Raw genomic sequence first — 20,109 nt, 5'->3', positions numbered from 1 at the left:
ATATCTTGTTCTAGCTTTGAGTTGTAACTCTTGAGTTGTAAATCCATAAAAGTGTGATGATCTTCATTATTAGAGCATTGTCCCAGTGAGGAAAGAATGATGAAGACTATGATTCCCCCAGAAGTCGGGATGAGACTTCGGACTTCATAAAAATAAAAGAGGCCAAAGAAGCCCACCAAAAAAGCAAAAGAAAAAAAAAGGCCAAGAAAAAAGAAAAAAAGAAAAAATGAGAGAAAAAGAGAAAAAAAAGAAAAAATGAGAGAAAAAGAGAGAAGGGACAAATGCTACTATCTCTTTTTCCACACTTGTGCTTCAAAGTAGCACCATGATCTTCATGATAGAGAGTCTCATATGTTGTCACTTTCATATACTATTGGGAATTTTTCATTATAGAACTTGGCTTGTATATTCCAATGATGGGCTTCCTCAAAATGCCCTAGGTCTTCGTGAGCAAGCAAGTTGGATGCACACCCACTTAGTTTATTTTGTTGAGCTTTCATATATTTATAGCTCTAGTACATCCATTGCATGGCAATCCCTACTCACTCACATTGATATCTATTGACGGGCATCTCCATAGCCCGTTGATACGCCTAGTTGATGTGAGACTATCTTCTCCCACTTTTTGTCCTCACAACCACCACCATATACCACCATAGTGCTATGTCCATGGCTTGCGCTCATGTATTGCGTAAGAGTTGAAAAAGCTAAAGCGCGTTAAAAAGTATGAAACAATTGCTCGGCTCGTCATCGGGGTTGTGCATGATGGGACTATTTTGTGTAATGAAAATGAAGCATGGCCTCACTATATGATTTTGTAGGGATAAGCTTTCTTTGGCTATGCTATTTTGATAGGACATGATTATTTGTTAGTATGCTTTGAAGCATTATTATTTTTATGTTTTATAAGCTTTTATCTTGAATCATTTGGATCTGAACATTCATGCCACAATAAAGAGAAATTACTTTGAGAATCATGCTAGGTAGCATTCCACATCAAAATTTCTGTTTTTATCATTTACCTACTCGAGGACGAGCAGGAATTAAGCTTGGGGATGCTTGATACGTCTCCAACGTATCTATAATTTTTGATTGTTCCATGCTATTATATTACCTGTTTTGAATGATTATGGGCTTTATTATACACTTTTATATTACTTTTGGGACTAACCTATTAACCGGAGGCCCAGCCCATATTGCTGTTTTATTGCCTGTTTCAATATTTCGAAGAAAAGGAATATCAAACGGAGTCCAAACGGAATGAAACCTTCGGCAACGTGATTTTTTGGAAGAATATCATCCTGGAGACGTGGAGTTCAAGTCAGAAGATACTTGAGGACTCCATGAGATAGGAGGGCGCCCCCCTGTAGGGCGCGCCCCCCTGTCTCGTGGACCCCTCGAGCACCACCCGACCGACTTCTTTCGCCTATATAGTCCCACGTACCCTAAAAACATCCACGGAGAAGATAGATCAGGAGTTCCGCCGCCGCAAGCCTCTGTAGCCACCAAAAACCTCCCGGGAGCCCATTCTGGTACCCTGCCAGAGGGGGGATCCTTCATCGGTGGCCATATTCATCATGCCGGCGCTATCCATGACGAGGAGGGAGTAGTTCACCCTCGAGGCTGAGGGTATGTACCAGTAGCTATGTGTTTGATCTCTCTCTCTCTCGTGTTCTCTCTCGTGTTCCCTCTATGGCATGATCTTGATGTATCCCAAGCTTTGCTATTGTAGTTGGATCTTATGATGTTTATCCCCCTCTACTCTCTTGTGATGAATTGAGTTTCCCCTTTGAAGTTATCTTATCAGATTGAGTCTTTTATGAGAACACTTGATGTATGTCTTGCCGTGCTTATCTGTGGTGACAATGGGATATCATGTGCCACTTGATGTATGTTTTGGTGACCAACTTGCGGGTTCTGCCCATGAACCTATGCATAGGGGTTGGCACATGTTCTTGACTCTCCGGTAGAAACTTTGGGGCACTCTTTGAAGTACTTTGTGTTGGTTGAATAGATGAATCTGAGATTGTGTGATGCATATCATATAATCATGCCCACGGATACTTGAGGTGACAATGGAGTATCTAGGTGACATTAGGGTTTTGGTTGATTTGTGTCTTAAGGTGTTATTCTAGTATGAACTCTTTAATAGATCGATTCGAAAGAATAATTTTGAGGTGGTTTCATACCCTACCATAATCTCTACGTTTGTTCTCCGCTATTAGTGTATTTGGAGTGACTCTTTGTTGCATGTTGAGGGATTGTTATATGATCTATCTATGTTATTATTGTTGAGAGAACTTGCACTAGTGAAAGTATGAACCCTAGGCCTTGTTTCCTACCATTGCAATACCGTTTATGCTCACTTTTACCACTTGTTACCTTGCTGTTTTTATTATTTCAGATTACAAAAACCTTTATCTACTATCTATTTTGCACTTGTATCACCATCTCTTCGCCGAACTAGTGCACCTATACAATTTACCACTGTATTGGGTGTGTTGGGGACACAAGAGACTCTTTGTTATTTGGTTGCAGGGTTGTTTGAGAGAGATCATCTTCATCCTACGCCTCCTACGGATTGATAAACCTTAGGTCATCCACTTGAGGGAAATTTGCTACTGTCCTACAAACCTGTGCACTTGCAGGCCCAACAACGTCTACAGGAAGAAGGTTGTGTAGTAGACATCACCTCCTACTGGATTGATACCTTGGTTCTCAAAAACTGAGGGAAATACTTACGCTACACTTGTTGCATCACCCTCTCCTCTTCGGGGAAAACCAACGCAAGCTCAAGACGTAGCAGGGACATCTTCAAGGAACTAGGCAAGTTAAAGAGGAGCTGCACCGAACCTGTAAAACGAGCTTTGGTAAGTAACACCCTTTCAATAACTTCCGTTTAGCCTCGTGCTCTTCGATGTGTATATGTTGTAGTTTCTGTTTCTCTTAGCCTTGTGTTCTTCGATGTGTAATAAGAAGAGTCTTAATCGCCCTAATGCTTTCGTTTTTAGCTTAATGTAGGAAGTGGGTGTTCTCACCTTGGAGTCTATTTTTATATTTCTCCTTTTGAATTCACTTCTTTGAGTGTGGATTATCTGGCTTCTACTAAATGGATCTGGGTTGCTCTGAGCATTGATCTAAAAAAGAAGTTACTTCGTGTCAGGATGCAGTTCCTGCGAGGAGGGAAGTATGGTCAACCTCGAGATCATGTTTCCAGAATGAGGCTGGATTACACATAAGGTTCCAGTTCCCTAATGATGTTGGATTGGACAGAAGGTGCAAATTCCGAGATGATGCTGGATTACACACAAGCCAGGTGGAGTCGTCCAATATTCGTGTCCTTGTTGCTCTAGTAAAGGCTGAAAGAAAGCGTGTAGCAGCCCTTGAGAATATAGCTGAGTTCCTGAAGAAGAGAAAAGAGCAATCAGATGCTCTCTTCACCCAAGCAAAAGAAGAGATGGAAGAAGCCAGAAAGAAGCTAGCAGAGGCAGAGCAGGCTAGGCGTATCCTGCTATCTAAAACTGTTGTCAATACAAATTTTTCATCATTATAGCTAGGTTCAAATGTTTATCCAGTCAGCATGCCTGTTGTGATGTCCGTGCATATACTGATGTGGCACAAAATAATTTTTTCTCAGGTCATGTAATAACAGCAATTACTTTCCAAACAATAACAGACGAAGCATTGGACATGGTATAGTTCACACGCAAGCCCAACATTACAAGTTCAACTTCCACATCAAACTCATGTACAGATATCTGTACATTCATAGAAAATATCTAGTTCCTACTACCAGTGTGAGCACAACTCAAGACCATACATAATTAATTATATTTTGGAAAAAAAATACTAAACGCGAATAACTTCTGGAGGCAGGTATAATATTTCTAATGTCGGCCGCAGCTGGGGTCCATGATGTTTTGACCCAAACCGGGCAACACACCAGGTGTCTGCCGGCAACGCGGTGGTCGTAGCATTTGTGGGTCCCCAGCGGCAGCGGATCCCGACATCAGTGTCGGCGATGGCCACCCAACTGGCTTTCATGCCGGAGAACTCGTCTTCTTGCTCACCGGATGCTATGGAGAGTCTATTGAAAATGGTGCAAGGAGGATATGGGGAGCGGCGGTGTGGTGTGGTTGTTACTAGGTGTCTGGCCTCGCTTAAATAACGGGCAGACGAGAGGAGCCAACCGGCATTGACCGGCTCGCGGAAGGACATGTTTCCGGCACACGCGCGGATTCAATGGAGGCAGGTGCGACAGTCTAAAGCCAGTTGCATGCGGCGAGGAGGCGTGTTCAGCCTGGCCTGCAGCGAGTGGGGCCCTCTTGGTCGGCGCGCCAGTTCAATGCTTGCGCTATGAGAGGTCGCGTCCGTGTCAGAGCAATCACTCCCTCCAGTGTTATTTTGTTTGGGTATAACAAAATCTCGTTTTCCATTCACATTTTACAAGTAAAATTCGTGGACAAACTTTGACCCAAAATACGATGGGACTAGTAAATCAAGACGGAGGTAGTAGTTATGAATTCCATTTTCGCTCCATACCAATCGTTCTAAAAACTAGTAATTATAATGCGCCATTGAAAATCGGAACTCTTAGACTAGCCACAGTGGAGAGTAACATACACATATCCCTAGACTATGTTACTACCTTCATAGTGGGTAAGTAACATAAGTGTGGTGACATGCAAAACTTCATTTATTTGATTATAGACTCATATTGCATTGGGACATGTGATGCTACAGTAACTAGCTAAGTTACTAAAACTACCTCTCTCCTCATTAACTCATTGCTACATAACAAATTTGCTAAGTTGGACTCGATGTTACTGCTGAAGTTACTCCCACTTTGGCTAGTCTTACCTCGCTAAAAATGATATTTTAAACATGGCTACTCTATCAGTGGCGACTAGCGAGCCATCGCCTCCAGGTCGTTCACCTGTGGTCCCAACCATCAACTCCTACGGATCAAATTATCACGCGAGCTAACTATTCCTACAAAGGTGCACTCCACCACGTACTACCCGGTACCCGCGCATGCAACAATTGTGCACCTAGGGTTTTAGGGTTTATTTGTTTACGGTGCCTTTACGTAACTCTCATGTGTGCGAGATAACGAGAGATGGACTACGTGCATGCGCCTCTTCTCTTCGCATATGTACTCCACCGTTTGTCTGGTGTCCAAAAAATTATACAGTAGTAATAACTAGCAATGTGCCAATGTGTTGCCACATGATCAAAGTAGATTAATACATATTCACCAATTTGATAGAAAAGAGTCTAGTTTTGAAATATGTATATCAATAAAAAATGTTATGTTTCACTCAAAATATATTCCTTTGGCAGTTTTGATGAGATAAGGGAGGAATGTGGTTGGTTTCAAGATTCGAGAAGTGGTATATCTCTACTCTTATAAAAAACAAAGTTGGTGATGATGGTGTGCCTGCCATCCTGCAATATAGGCCGTATGATTTATATCTGACGGGTAGGAAGGAAACTATGGCAATTTTGCAAAAAGATACCCACACACCTCTCCACATTTGCAAATAAGGCCTTCGCTCGTTCATCATTATCTCCCACAAGATAAACTACTCATACAAATGCATCTTGATGTTTTGTGCAATGCATGGGCATCTTGCTAGTTGTTGCAAAAAGCCCATGTGTGTGTGGTGTGAGAGAGAGAGAGAGGAGGAGGAGCACAGAGTGCATGTGTGACAAAGACACAAAGAGTGTGTGTGCGAGAGGTATCACCCTAAAATGAGGCGATAGTGTGTGTGTGCACGATCGAGAGGGCGTGTCTCAAGAAGGGATGAAAAATCTACATAGATACAAGGAGTGCGAGAGAGACATGTATGAGATAGTGGAAGCAAGAGTGTGCGGGTGTATAAACCTATTTGGATGTTAGTTAATCAATGTTTTCGAGAGTAATACGAGTCGGGGTGCGAAAGCGAGAGTTTTGTGTGTCTGTGAGAGAGATGTTAGTCAGGAAGGGGAGTGGAATCAAGAGTTGTGTGTGTGTGAGAGAGACAGAGAAAGGGAGGGGGAGTTTGTCTAATCAGTAAACAAATGAATAATTTCAGATTTATAACTAAGGTGAAGACGGAAAGAACGTTGTGTGTGCGGAAGAGAGTAATTTTAGTGGTAGGAGTCATATCTAGAGAGATATGGGGTGCGTGAGAGAATCCTGGAGAGAAAGACAAAGTGAAAGTTGACTGAGTGTGTGTGTGGCGGTGAAAAAGAAAGCTTTGGTACCTAGTGATACCAGAGAACGATAGAAATGTGAGAGATAATGAAAAGTGTGTAATATATAATGATAGGGAGAGTGTGACAGTTCTCAAGGGAGATGTCGAGAGACCATGTTTGCGAAAATATAGGAGAAACATGAAGTGAGCGTGCGGGTGAGCTGGAGAAAAGAGAGTGATAGCTACATGAAGGAGCATGCGAGAGAGATGGGCGTGAAAGGAGATTCAAATATTTAGTTGCGTGTATAGAAAATGTCAACATAAAAGTGATTCAAATATTTGAATTCGAGATGATGACACATGTAATTCATACTCGAACCAAAATTCATCTATCAAACATGCATACGCATATGAATTCACGCGCATCTATGTTATTTAAAATGCAGATATTACCGATCCATACATTTTAGTAGAACATAATTTGGTTTAAAAATTTTGAATTCAACCTTATGATTTTGAGATCATTGTATTTGTAGATCATATTATATATACATAAAGGAGAAGAATTCTTTGTTGTGCTTTTGAGAGTATATATAAAAAATGATGTATATAGAATTTTATTCCAATCGAAAATGGATCCTGCCCGAACAAAAATAGAATACAAAATGGATTGGAATTGAGCTGGCACCGTAAACATGCAAGCTTTTTCTCAAACAATTGAACGAAGCGGCCAAGCTCGTAGTAACCGCCCGAAACCAAAATATGGGAGATGGAAATTACCGCGTGTCCCTGACACGCAACACATGTCAGCTCGATTTCAATAGGTCTTGATAGGGGCAGGTTTATAATTTCACTCAAATGTGACATAACCGCCTCTCACCTAGATTCATACGCAGTGGCGCCAAAACAAACTCTCCTCGGCCGAAATCTCTGGCGGCAAATACTTGGTGTATGCGAGATTACCGTCCTATCCCCAACGGATTATTATTGTTGTGATGTAGGAAATTTTAAACGGGGGCTAAGTTTGTAAATTTCCTTGCATTTGAGACAAGCGCGCCCTGAAGGCAAGGTTCCCCCCTTCCTCTCTATCGGATTAAGGGATCCACAAACCCTTGAGAGGTTCAAACTCTGGGGGCGTGCGAAGATCTCAACATACCCAGCCTGCCTACTCGCGATCCTCCTAAGCCTAGCGCGTCAAGCTCAAAGAGACATAGAGACACGGCAGTTATCCTGGTTCGGGCCACCTTGCAGTGTAATACCCTACTCCAGCGTCGTGGTGGATTGCCTCGGAGGGCTAAGGATGAGCTAGTACAATGGATGAACTGGCCTCAGGAGGTGAGGTGTTCTTGAGCCGGTGTGGTGTGAGCTAGTTCGACTTGTCTTCCTATGGTGGTGGCTAGTCCTATTTATAGTAGCCTTGGTCCTCCTCCCAAATATTAGTGGGAAGGGATCCCACAACGGCCGGATTTAAAAGGGGACAAGTAGTACAGCTTATCTTGACAAAATAGTCTTCGCCTACGAAAAGCCTCTGGTCGTGACACTGCGGTGGGCTCGTCGATGACCTCCGTCCTGCCGTCCTGGCGGTCTTGGTCTCATTGTGCCAGAATGGGAACCTTTGGCTGATCCCTCGGGACTCCGCACCTGTGGCTTGCCTCCCTTGCACCGAAGAGGAAACCTGCGCTCTGCGCCTGCCTGGCGCCCGCCTGGCCTTGGTCATCATGGCTCACGTCAGCTGAGCCTCGTGAGGTGAACCTTGCATAGAGCTCTCCGCCCCTCGGGAGCCAGCCTGAGGATGTCGATCCCCTCGGGGGTCTTGGCATCGTCCGCCTCGCGAGTCTTGGCCCCTCGCGAGGGTCTTGTGTTGTTGACGACAAAGTTGGGCCATACCAGGCCGTCGATGGAGCCACGTGGTGGGCTGCACGCAGGCAGGGCTGGATACCCCCATATCCAAGATGCCGATAGTAGCCCCCGGGCCCAAGGCACGCTCGGACTTGGCTTCCAAGCGAAGCCAAAGGGCAAGTGTGGAGCGCTGCGGGCCCTAACCGCCTATGGCCTCGATGACGCGTGGAGATTGATGGGACGTGGGCGACTCCACTTCCTCACACTACCTCGGCAACTGTTCGACTTGACAACTGCATGATGCATGCAAAGAGAATCATCATTACCGGAGATCGTGGGAGGCCAGCGATTTACCTTCTCCTGGCTAAAAATGTGCGAGCAGGCGGAGCTCCTGCCCATCTCCCTTTTATCTTGCTTCTGCCTGCTTCTCTTTTCTCCATCTTGCCGCCATGGCACCGATCAGAAGGTATTCTGCGGCTGAAAAGGGGAAGGCCCCCAGGGAGGGGCCCGATCCTCTCCCGCCGAAGAAACGGCTCTTCCTCCCTCACGACGCCGCCGCAGGGCAAGAGGTGACCAGGCCTTGGCAATCGAGGCCTCCGCCTGGCTTCCCCCTCCCCATATACACTCGGGCTCAGGACGAAGGAGTGCACCATCGAGTGGCACCTGATGAAGATGGCAGGGCCGCCATTGCCCTGCCGACCGCACCATGGACCCACGCCGAGGGTAGCTCACGCGAGTTTGTGGGATGGGTTTAATGCCTCCCGACACCTGGATCTGACTCCCGCGGTTCTTCGCCAGCGAGCTGCCTCCGAGGGGGCCGGCTGAGTTGTGGTTGCAGCACGCCGGGTGTTGCAGCTTGGCCATCAGAGCTGAAGTCGAGGTGGTGCCCCCTGGAGATGTCTTCATGACGCGAGGATGGGGCGAGATCGCCCTAGTGATCCACTTCGAGTATGACGGCGCGTCCACTCTATTTTTCAAGGTCTTTAACAAGGAGGGCGAACAGCTGGAGTGCCTCCCCGGAGGAGACGGCACGTGGGATGCTGCACGGGTGCCAGACCTGCTGTTATCCCCTTAGCGCTTCTTCCAGCAGTAGTGGCGACTCCTGGGAATTCAGTGACTCTCCTGAGCCCAGTATTCTCCAGAGTCGAGCAACGACAGCTACGTGCCGCCAAGCTCCCACCAGGGCCCGAGTGCGGCTGCGCCTGCCGCCTGGTGTTGCCAGCGATACCGTAGGGCCTAGTAGTTGCTTTCCCTGCGTGTAACAAAGATCAGCCCCCGTGGGGTTTGTAAGGATCAGAATGTTCTTAATAGCAATGATGCTTCTTTTGATCTTGCGATGGATGCGTGTATCCCAGTTTGGCTCGGTTCCTCCCTTTTTTTCCTTAGGCGGCATGGCGCTCTATGCCGACTGGACCCAGTCCCTAGGTAGGCTTCAGCCGTCGCTAGTATGCCAGGTCGCGATACCGTGGTCAAGGCTAGGAGGTGAGCGGCCCGAGGTCCGGTAAGAGCTCATGAGATGTGATGCTCACGAGGTCCCCTTTGGCGTGCAAGAAACTGCACATAGAATCAAAAGGGGAGTAGAACTGCCAAAATGGAACTACAAGGTGGGGCGTGCGGGGAGCAAAGCTGGTGCTGCAGCGAGCCGAGACTTATCTTTTGGTGTCTTGGCCTATTGGGGAGATGATGCTTGCTCTCGCGCCTGTGGTACCGTTGGGCGCAGCCTGCCTTGGCCACCTTCCTGCCTTGCTCGCCAAGGTGCTCTACGTCCTCGGGGCCCGGCCCTTGAGCAAGCTCAGCCGCCACTGGTTGATACGTCCATTTTGCATCATGCTTTTATATCAATATTTATTGAATTATGGGCTGTTATTACACATTATATCTCAATACTTATGGCTATTCTCTCTTATTTTACAAGGTTTACCATGAAGAGGGGGAATGACGGCAGCTGGAATTCTGGCTGGAAAAGGAGCAAATGTTGGAAACCTATTCTGCACAACTCCAAAAGTCATGAAACTCCACAAAACAACTTTTTGGAATTAATAAGAATTTCTGAGGGAAAGAAATAGGCCAGGGGGCCCACACCCTGTCCAGGAGACAGGGGGGGCACCCCCCCTATAGGGCGCGCCCCCCTATCTCCTGGGCCCCCTGGTGGGCCTCCGGCGTCCATCTTCTGCTATATCATCACTTTTACCTTAGAAAAAATCATGGGCAAGCTTACGGGACGAAACTCCGCCGCCACGAGGCGGAACCTTGGCGGAATCAATCTCGGGCTCTGGCGGAGCTGTTCTGCCGGGGACACTTCCCTCCGGGAGGGGGAAATCATCACCAACGATCCTCTCATCGGGAGGGGGTCAATATCCATCAACATCTTCACCAGCACCATCTCCTCTCAAAACCCTAGTTCATCTCTTGTATCCAATCTTGTATCAAAACCACAAATTGGTACCTGTGGGTTGCTAGTAGTGTTAATTACTCCTTGTAGTTGATGCTAATTGGTTTACTTGGTGGAAGATCATATGTTCAGATCCTTTATGCATATTATTACTCCTCTGATTATGAACATGAATATGCTTTGTGAGTAGTTACGTTTGTTCCTGAGGACATGGGAGAAGTCTTGCTATTAGTAGTCATGTGAATTTGGTATTCGTTCGATATTTTGATGAGATATATGTTGTCTTTTCCTCTAGTGGTGTTATGTGAACGTCGACTACATGACACTTCACCATTATTTGGGCCTAGAGGAAGGCATGGGGAAGTAATAAGTAGATGATGGGTTGCTAGAGTGACAGAAGCTTAAACCCTAGTTTATGCGTTGCTTCGTTAGGGGTTGATATGGATCCATATGTCTAATGATGTGGTTAGGTTTACCTTAATACTTCTTTTGTAGTTGCTGATGCTTGCAATAGAGGTTAATCATAAGTGGGATGCTTGTCCAAGTTAGGGCAGTACCCAAGTACCGGTCCACCCACATATCAAATTATCAAAGTACCGAACGCGAATCATTTGAGCGTGATGTAAACTAGCTTGACGATAATTCCCACTGTGTCCTCGGGAGCTCCTTTATTATTATTATTATAAAATGTCCAGGCTTATCCTTTGCTACGAAAAGGATTGGGCCACCTTGATGCACTTTATTTACTTTATTTACTTGTTGCTCGTTACTACTTATCTTATCACAAAAATATTTGTTACCTACAATTTCAGTGCTTGCAGAGAAAACCTTACTGAAAACCGCTTATCATTTCCTTCTGCTCCTCGTTGGGTTCGACACTCTTACTTATCGAAAGGACTATGATAGATCCCCTACACTTGTGGGTCATCAAGACTCTTTTCTGGCGCCGTTGCCGGGGAGTGTAGCTCTTTTGGTGAGTGGAACTTGGTAAGGAAACATTTATACAGTGTGCTGAAATTTTCTCTTACTTGTCACTATGGAAACTAATCCTTTGAGGGGCTTGTTGTTGGGGAACGTAGCAGAAATTCAAAATTTTCCTACGTGTCACCAAGATCTATCTATGGAGAAACCAGCAACGAGGGGAAGGAGAGTGCATCTACATACCCTTGTAGATCGCTAAGCGGAAGCGTTCAAGAGAACGGGGTTGAAGGAGTCGTACTCGTCGTGATCCAAATCACCGGAGATCCTAGTGCCGAACGGACGGCACCTCCGCGTTCAACACACGTACAGCCCGGTGACGTCTCTAATGCCTTGATCCAGCAAGGAGAGAGGGAGAGGTTGAGGAAGACTTCGTCCAGTAGCAGCACAACGGCGTGGTGGTGATGGAGGAGCGTGGCAATCCTGCAGGGCTTCGCCAAGCACCGCGAGAGAGGAGAAGGGAGAGAGGTAGGGCTGCGCCTGGGAGAGGTGAAACTCATCTGTTGGCAGCCCCAAAAACCCTCAAGTATATATAGGGGTAGAGGGGGGGCTGCGCCCCCACCTAGGGTTTCACCCCTAGGGGCGGCGGCCAGCCCAATCCCATCTAGGGTGGCGGCCAAGGGGGGGCAGGGGAAACTTGCCCGCCAAGTTAGGTGGGTGCGCCCCCTCCCCCAACCCTAGGCGCCTTGGGCCCTTGTGGGGGCGCACCAGCCCACCTGGGGCTGGTCCCCTCCCACACTTGGCCCATGCAGCCCTCCGGGGCCGGTGGCCCCACTTGGTGGACCCCCGGGACCCTCCCGGTGGTCCCGGTACGTTACCGATAAAACCCGAAACTTTTCCGGTGACCAAAACAGGACTTCCCATATATAAATCTTTACCTCCGGACCATTCTGGAACTCCTCGTGACGTCCGGGATCTCATCCGGGACTCCAAACAACATTCGGTAACCACATACAAACTTCCTTTATAACCCTAGCGTCATCGAACCTTAAGTGTGTAGACCCTACGGGTTCGGGAACCATGCAGACATGACCGAGACATTCTCCGGTCAATAACCAACAGAGGGATCTGGATACCCATGTTGGCTCCCACATGTTCCACGATGATCTCATTGGATGAACCACGATGTCAAGGACTCAATCGATCCCGTATACAATTCCCTTTGTCTAGCGGTATTGTACTTGCCCGAGATTCAATCGTCGGTATACCGATACCTTGTTCAATCTCGTTACCGGCAAGTCTCTTTACTCGTTCCGTAACACATCATCCCGTGATCAACCCCTTGATCACATTGTGCACATTATGATGATGTCCTACTGAGTGGGCCCAAAGATACCTCTCCGTTTACACGGAGTGACAAATCCCAGTCTCGATTCGTGCCAACCCAACAGACACTTTTGGAGATACCTGTAGTGCACCTTTATAGCCACCCAGTTACGTTGTGACGTTTGGTACACCCAAAGCATTCCTACGGTATCCGGGAGTTGCACAATCTCATGGTCTAAGGAAATGATACTTGACATTAGAAAAGCTTTAGCATATGAACTACGATCTTTGTGCTAGGCTTAGGATTGGGGTCTTGTCCATCACATCATTGTCCTAATGATGTGATCCCGTTATCAACGACATCCAATGTCCATGATCAGGAAACCGTAACCATCTATTGATCAACGAGCTAGTCAGCTAGAGGCTTACTAGGGACATAGTGTTGTCTATGTATCCACACATGTATCTGAGTTTCCTATCAATACGATTATAGCATGGATAATAAACGATTATCATGAACAAGGAAATATAATAATAACCAATTTATTATTGCTTCTAGGGCATATTTCCAACAGTCTCCCACTTGCACTAGAGTCAATAATCTAGTTCACATCGCTATGTGATTAACACTGATAGGTCACATCGCCATGTGACCAACATCCAAAGAGTTTACTAGTGTCTAAACCAGTTCACATCACCATGTGATTAAGTCTCAATGAGTTCTGGGGTTTGATCATGTTTTGCTTGTGAGAGAGGTTTTAGTCAACGGGTCTGCAATATTCAGATCCGTATGTACTTCGCAAATCTCTAGGTCATATTGTAAATGCTGCTTCCACGTTCCACTTGGAGCTATTCCAAATGGTTGCTCCACTATACGTATCCGGTTTGCTACTCAGAGTCACTCGGATAGGTGTTAAAGCTTGCATCGACGTAACCCTTTACGCCGAACTCTTTATCACCTCCATAATCGAGAAACATGTCCTTATTTACTCCAAGGACAATTTTGACCGCTGTCCAATGATCCATTCCTGGATCATTCTTGTACCCCTTAACTGACTCAGGGCAAGGCACACTTCCGGTGCGGTACTTAGCATAGCATACTGTAGAGCCTACGTCTAAAGCATAGGGGACGACCTTCGTCCTTTCTCTCTTTTCTGCCATGGTCGAGCTTTAACTCTTAACTTCATACCTTACAACTCAGGCAAGAACTCCTTCTTTGACTGATCCATCTTGAACAGCTTCAAGATCATGTCAAGGTGTGTGCTCATTTGAAAGTATTATTAAGCATTTTGATCTATCTTATAGATCTTGATGCTTATTGTTCAAGTAGCCTAATCTAGGTTTTCCATTGAAAAACACTTTTCAAATAACCCTATATGCTTTCTAGAAATTCTACATCATTTCTGATCAACAATATGTCAACAACATATACTCATCAGAAATTCCATAGTGCTCCCACTCACTTCTTTGGAAATACAAGTTTCTCACAAACTTTGTATAAACCCAAAATCTTTGATCATCTCATCAAAGCGTACATTCCAACTCCGAGATGCTTACTCTGGTCCTTAGAAGGATTGCTGGAGCTTTGCATATTTGTTAGCGTCTTTCAGGATTGTCAAAGACCTTCTGGTTGTATCACATACAACCTTTCCTCAAGAAAACTGTCGAGGAAACAATGTTTTGACATTCTATCTGCAAGATTTCATAAATAATGCAGTAACTGCTAATCCATTTCCAACAGACTCTGAGCATCGCTACGAGTGAGAAAGCCTCACCGTAGTCAACTCCTTGAACTTGTCGGAAAACATCTTAACGACAAGTCGAGCTTTCTTAATGGTGATTCTTACCATCATTATCTGTCTTCATTTTAAAATCCATCCGTACCCAATGGCCTTACGACCATCAAGTATTTCTTCCAAAGTCATGGATGCGTTCTCGGATTTTATGGCCTCGAGCCATTCATCGGAATCCGGGCCCACCATCGCTTCTCCATAGCTCGTAGGTTCATTGTTGTCTAGCAACATGACCTCTAAGACAGGATTGCGTACCACTCTGAAGTAGTACGCATCCTTGTCACCCTACGAGGTACGGTAGTGACTTGATCCGAAACTTCATGATCACTATCATAAGCTTCTACTTCAATTGGTGTAGGCGCCACGGGAACAACTTCATGTGCCATGCTACACACTAGTTGAAGTGATGGTTCAATAACCTCATCAAGTCTCAACTATCCTCCCACTCAATTCTTTCGAGAGAAACTTTTCCTCGAGAAAGGACCCGTTCCTAGAAACAATTACTTTTGCTTCCGGATCTGAGATAGGAGGTATACCCAACCATTCTGGGTATCCTATGAAGATGTATTTATCCGTTTTGGGTTCGAGCTTATCACGATGAAACTTTTTCACATAAGCGTCGCAGCCCCAAACTTTTTAAGAAACGACAACTTAGGTTTATCCAAACCACAGTTCAAACGGTGTCGTCTCAACGGAATTACATGGTGCCCTATTAAAGTGAGTGTGGTTGTCTCTAATGCCTAACCCATGAACGATAGTGGTAATTCGATAAGAGACATCATGGTATGCACCATATCCAATAGGGTGCAACTATGATGTTCGGACACACCATCACACTATGGTGTTTCAGGCGGTATTAATTGTGAAACAATTTCCACAATGTCTTAATTGTGTGCCAAAGCTCGTAACTCAGATACTCATCTCTATGATCATATCATAGACATTTTATCCTCTTGTCACAATGACCTTCAACTTCACTCTGAAATTACTTGAACCATTCAATATTCAGACTTGTGTTTCATCAAGTAAATATACAGTATCTACTTAAATCATCTGTGAAGTAAAACATAACGATATTCACTGCATGCCTCAGCACTCATTGGACTGCACACATCAAAGTGTGTTACTTCCAACAAGTTGCTATCTTGTTCCATCTTACTGAAAACGAGGCTTTTCAGTCATATTGCCTATGTGGTATGATTTGCATATCTCAAGTGATTCAAAATCAAGTGAGTCCAAATGATCCATCTGCATGGAGTTTCTTCATGCGTATACACCAATAGACATGGTTTGCATTTCTCAAACTTTTCAAAAATGAGTGAGTCCAAAGATCCATCAACATGGAGCTTCATCATGCGTTTTACACCAATATGACTTACATGGCAGTGCCACAAGTAAGTGGTACTATCATTACTATCTTATATCCTTTTGGCATGAAAATGTGTATCACTACGATCGAGATTCAATAAACCATTCCTTTTAGGTGCTAGACCATTGAAGGTATTATTCAAATAAATAGAGTAACCATTATTCTCCTTACATGAATAACCGTATTGCGATAGACATAATCCAATCATGTATATGCTCAACGCAAACACCAAATAACAATTATTTAGGATTAACACCAATCTCGATGGTAGAGGGAGCGTGCGATGCTTGATCACATCAACCTTGGAAACACTTCCAACACATATCGTCAGCTCACCTTTAGCTAGTCTCCATTTATTCCGTAGCTTTTATTTCGAGTTACTAACACTTAGCAACTGAACCGGTATCTAATACCATGGTGCTACTAGGAGTACTAGTAAAGTACACATTAACATAATGTATATCCAATATACTTCTATCGACCTTGCCGGCCTTCTTATCTACCAAGTATCTAGGGTAATTCTGCTTTAGTGTCCGTTCCTCTCATTACAGAAGCACTTAGTCTCGGGTTTGGGTTCAACCTTGGGTTTTCACTAGAGCAGCAACTGTTTTGCCGTTTCATGAAGTATCCCTTCTTGCCCTTGCCCTTCTTGAAACTAGTGGTTTCACTAACCATCAACAATTGATGCTCCTTCTTGATTTCTACTTTCGTGGTGTCAAACATCGTGAATATCTCAAGGATCATCATATCTATCCCTGATTTGTTATAGTTCATCTCGAAGCTCTAGCAGCTTGGTGGCAATGACTTTGGAGAAACATCACTATCTCATCTGGAAGATCAACTCCCACTCGATTCAAGTGATTGTTGCACTCAGACAATCTGAGCACAAGCTCAACGATTGAGCTTTTCTCCCTTAGTTTGCAGGCTAAGAAAATCGTCGGAGGTCTTATACCTCTTGACGTGGGCACAAGCTTGAAATCCCAATTTCAGCCCTCGAAACATCTCATATGTTCCGCGACGTTTCGAAAACATCTTTGGTGCCTCAACTCTAAACCGTTTAACTGAACTATCACGTAGTTATCAAAACGTGTATGTCCAATGTTCGCAACATCCACAGACGACGATTGGGGTTCAGCACACTAAGCGGTGCATTAAGGACATAAGCTTTCTATTGTCCGCATAATCGCTACTGTCAAATTTCAACTATATTTTCTCTAGGAACATATCTAAATAGTGGAACTAAAGCGCGAGCTTACGACATAATTTGCAAAGATCTTTTGACTATGTTTAGGATAATTAAGTTCATTTCATGAACTCCCACTCAGATAGACATCCCTCTAGTCATCTAAGTGATTACATGATCCGAGTCAACTAGGCCGTGTCCGATCATCACGTGAGACGGACTAGTCATCATCGGTGAACATCTTCATGTTGATCGTATCTACTATACGACTCATGCTCGACCTTTCGGTCTCTTGTGTTCCGAGGCCATGTCTGTACATGCTAGGCTCGTCAAGTTAACCTAAGTGTTTCGCGTGTGTAAATCTGACTTACACCCGTTGTATGTGAACATAAGAATCTATCACACCCGATCATCATGTGGTGCTTTAAAACGACGAACTTTCGCAACGGTGCACAGTTAGGGGGAACACTTTCTTGAAATTTTAATAAGGGATCATCTTATTTACTACCGTCGTTCTAAGCAAACAAGATGCATAAACATGATAAACATCACATGCAATCAAATAGTGACATGATATGGCCAATATCATTTTGCTCCTTTTGATCTCCATCTTCGGGGCTCCATGATCATCATCGTCAACGGCATGACACCATGATCTCCATCATCATGATATCCATCACCGTGTCTTCATGAAGTTGTCTCGCCAACTATTACTTCTACTACTATGGCTACCGGTTGGCAATAAAGTAAAGTAATTACATGGCGTTGTTCAATGACACGCAGGTCATACAATAAAGTAAGACAACTCCTATGGCTCCTGCCGGTTGTCATACTCATCGACATGCAAGTCGTGATTCCTATTACAAGAACATGATCAATCTCATACATCACATATCATTCATCACATTCTTATTGGCCATATCACATCACATAGCATACCCTGCAAAAACAAGTTAGACGTCCTCTAATTGTTGTTTGCATGTTTTACGTGGCTGCTATGGGTTTCTAGCAAGAACGTTTCTTACCCACGCAAAAGCCACAACGTGATATGTTAATTGCTATTTACCCTTCATAAGGACCCTTTTCATCGAATCTGTTCCGACTAAAGTGGGAGAGACTGGCACCCGCTAGCCACCTTATGCACCAAGTGCATGTTAGTCGGTGGAACCTGTCTCACGTAAGTGTACGTGTAAGGTCGGTCCGGGCCGCTTCATCCCACAATACCGTCGAAACAAGATTGGACTAGTAATTGTAAGCATATTGAACAAAATCAACGCCCACAACTACTTTGTGTTCTACTCGTGCAAAGAATCTACGCAATAGACCTAGCTCATGATGCCACTGTTGGGGAACGTAGCAGAAATTCAAAATTTTCCTACGTGTCACCAAGATCTATCTATGGAGAAACCAGCAACGAGGGGAAGGAGAGTGCATCTACATACCCTTGTAGATCGCTAAGCGGAAGCGTTCAAGAGAACGGGGTTGAAGGAGTCGTACTCGTCGTGATCCAAATCACCGGAGATCCTAGTGCCGAACGGACGGCACCTCCGCGTTCAACACACGTACAGCCCGGTGACGTCTCCCATGCCTTGATCCAGCAAGGAGAGAGGGAGGGGTTGAGGAAGACTCTTTCCAGCAGCAGCACAACGGCGTGGTGGTGATGGAGGAGCGTGGCAATCCTACAGGGCTTCGCCAAGCACCGCGAGAGAGGAGAAGGGAGAGAGGTAGGGCTGTGTCTGGGAGAGGTGAAACTCATCTGTTGGCAGCCCCAAAAACCCTCAAGTATATATAGGAGGAGAGGGGGGGCTGCGCCCCCACCTAGGGTTTAACCCCTAGGGGCGGCGGCCAGCCCAATCCCATCTAGGGTGGCGGCCAAGGGGGGAGAGGGGAAACTTGCCCCCCAAGTTAGGTGGGTGCGCCCCCTCCCCCAACCCTAGGCGGCTTTGGCCCTTGTGGGGGGGCGCACCAGCCCACCTGGGGCTGGTCCCCTCCCACACTTGGCTCATGCAGCCCTCCGGGGCCGGTGGCCCCACTTGGTGGACCCCCGGGACACTCCGGGTGGTCCCGGTACATTACTGATAAAACCCGAAACTTTTCCGGTGACCAAAACGGGACTTCCCATATATAAATCTTTGCCTCCAGACCATTCCGGAACTCCTCGTGACGTCCGAGATCTCATCCGGGACTCCGAACAACATTCGGCAACCACATACAAACTTCCTTTATAACCCTAGCATCATCGAACCTTAAGTGTGTAGACCCTACGGGTTCGGGAACCATGCAGACATGACCGAGACGTTCTTTGGTCAATAACCAACAGCGGGATCTGGATACCCATGTTGGCTCCCACATGTTCCATGATGATCTCATCGGATGAACCACGATGTCAAGGACTGAATCGATCCTGTATACAATTCCCTTTGTCTAGCGGTATTGTACTTGCCCGAGATTCGATCGTCGGTATACCGATACCTTGTTCAATCTCGTTACCGGCAAGTCTCTTTACTCGTTCCGTAACACATCATCCCGTGATCAACCCCTTGATCACATTGTGCACATTATGATGATGTCCTACCGAGTGGGCCCAGAGATACCTCTCTGTTTGCACGGAGTGACAAATCCCAGTCTCGATTCGTGCCAACCCAACAGACACTTTCGGAGATACCTGTAGTGCACCTTTATAGCCACCCAGTTACGTTGTGACGTTTGGTACACCCAAAGCATTCCTACGGTATCTGGGAGTTGCACAATCTCATGGTCTAAGGAAATGATACTTGACATTAGAAAAGCTTTAGCATATGAACTACGATCTTTGTGCTAGGCTTAGGATTGGGGTCTTGTCCATCACATCATTCTCCTAATGATGTGATCCCGTTATCAACGACATCCAATGTCCATGGTCAGGAAACCGTAACCATCTATTGATCAACGAGCTAGTCAGCTAGAGGCTTACTAGGGACATAGTGTTGTCTATGTATCCACACATGTATCTGAGTTTCCTATCAATACAATTATAGCATGGATAATAAATGATTATCATGAACAAGGAAATATAATAATAACCAATTTATTATTGCCTCTAGGGCATATTTCCAACACTTGTTTGGGGT

This window comes from Triticum aestivum, chromosome 7B (genome assembly GCF_018294505.1).
Source record: "Triticum aestivum cultivar Chinese Spring chromosome 7B, IWGSC CS RefSeq v2.1, whole genome shotgun sequence".
NCBI classification, from domain to species: Eukaryota; Viridiplantae; Streptophyta; class Magnoliopsida; order Poales; family Poaceae; genus Triticum; species Triticum aestivum.
This window is presented reverse-complemented; position numbering follows the sequence as displayed.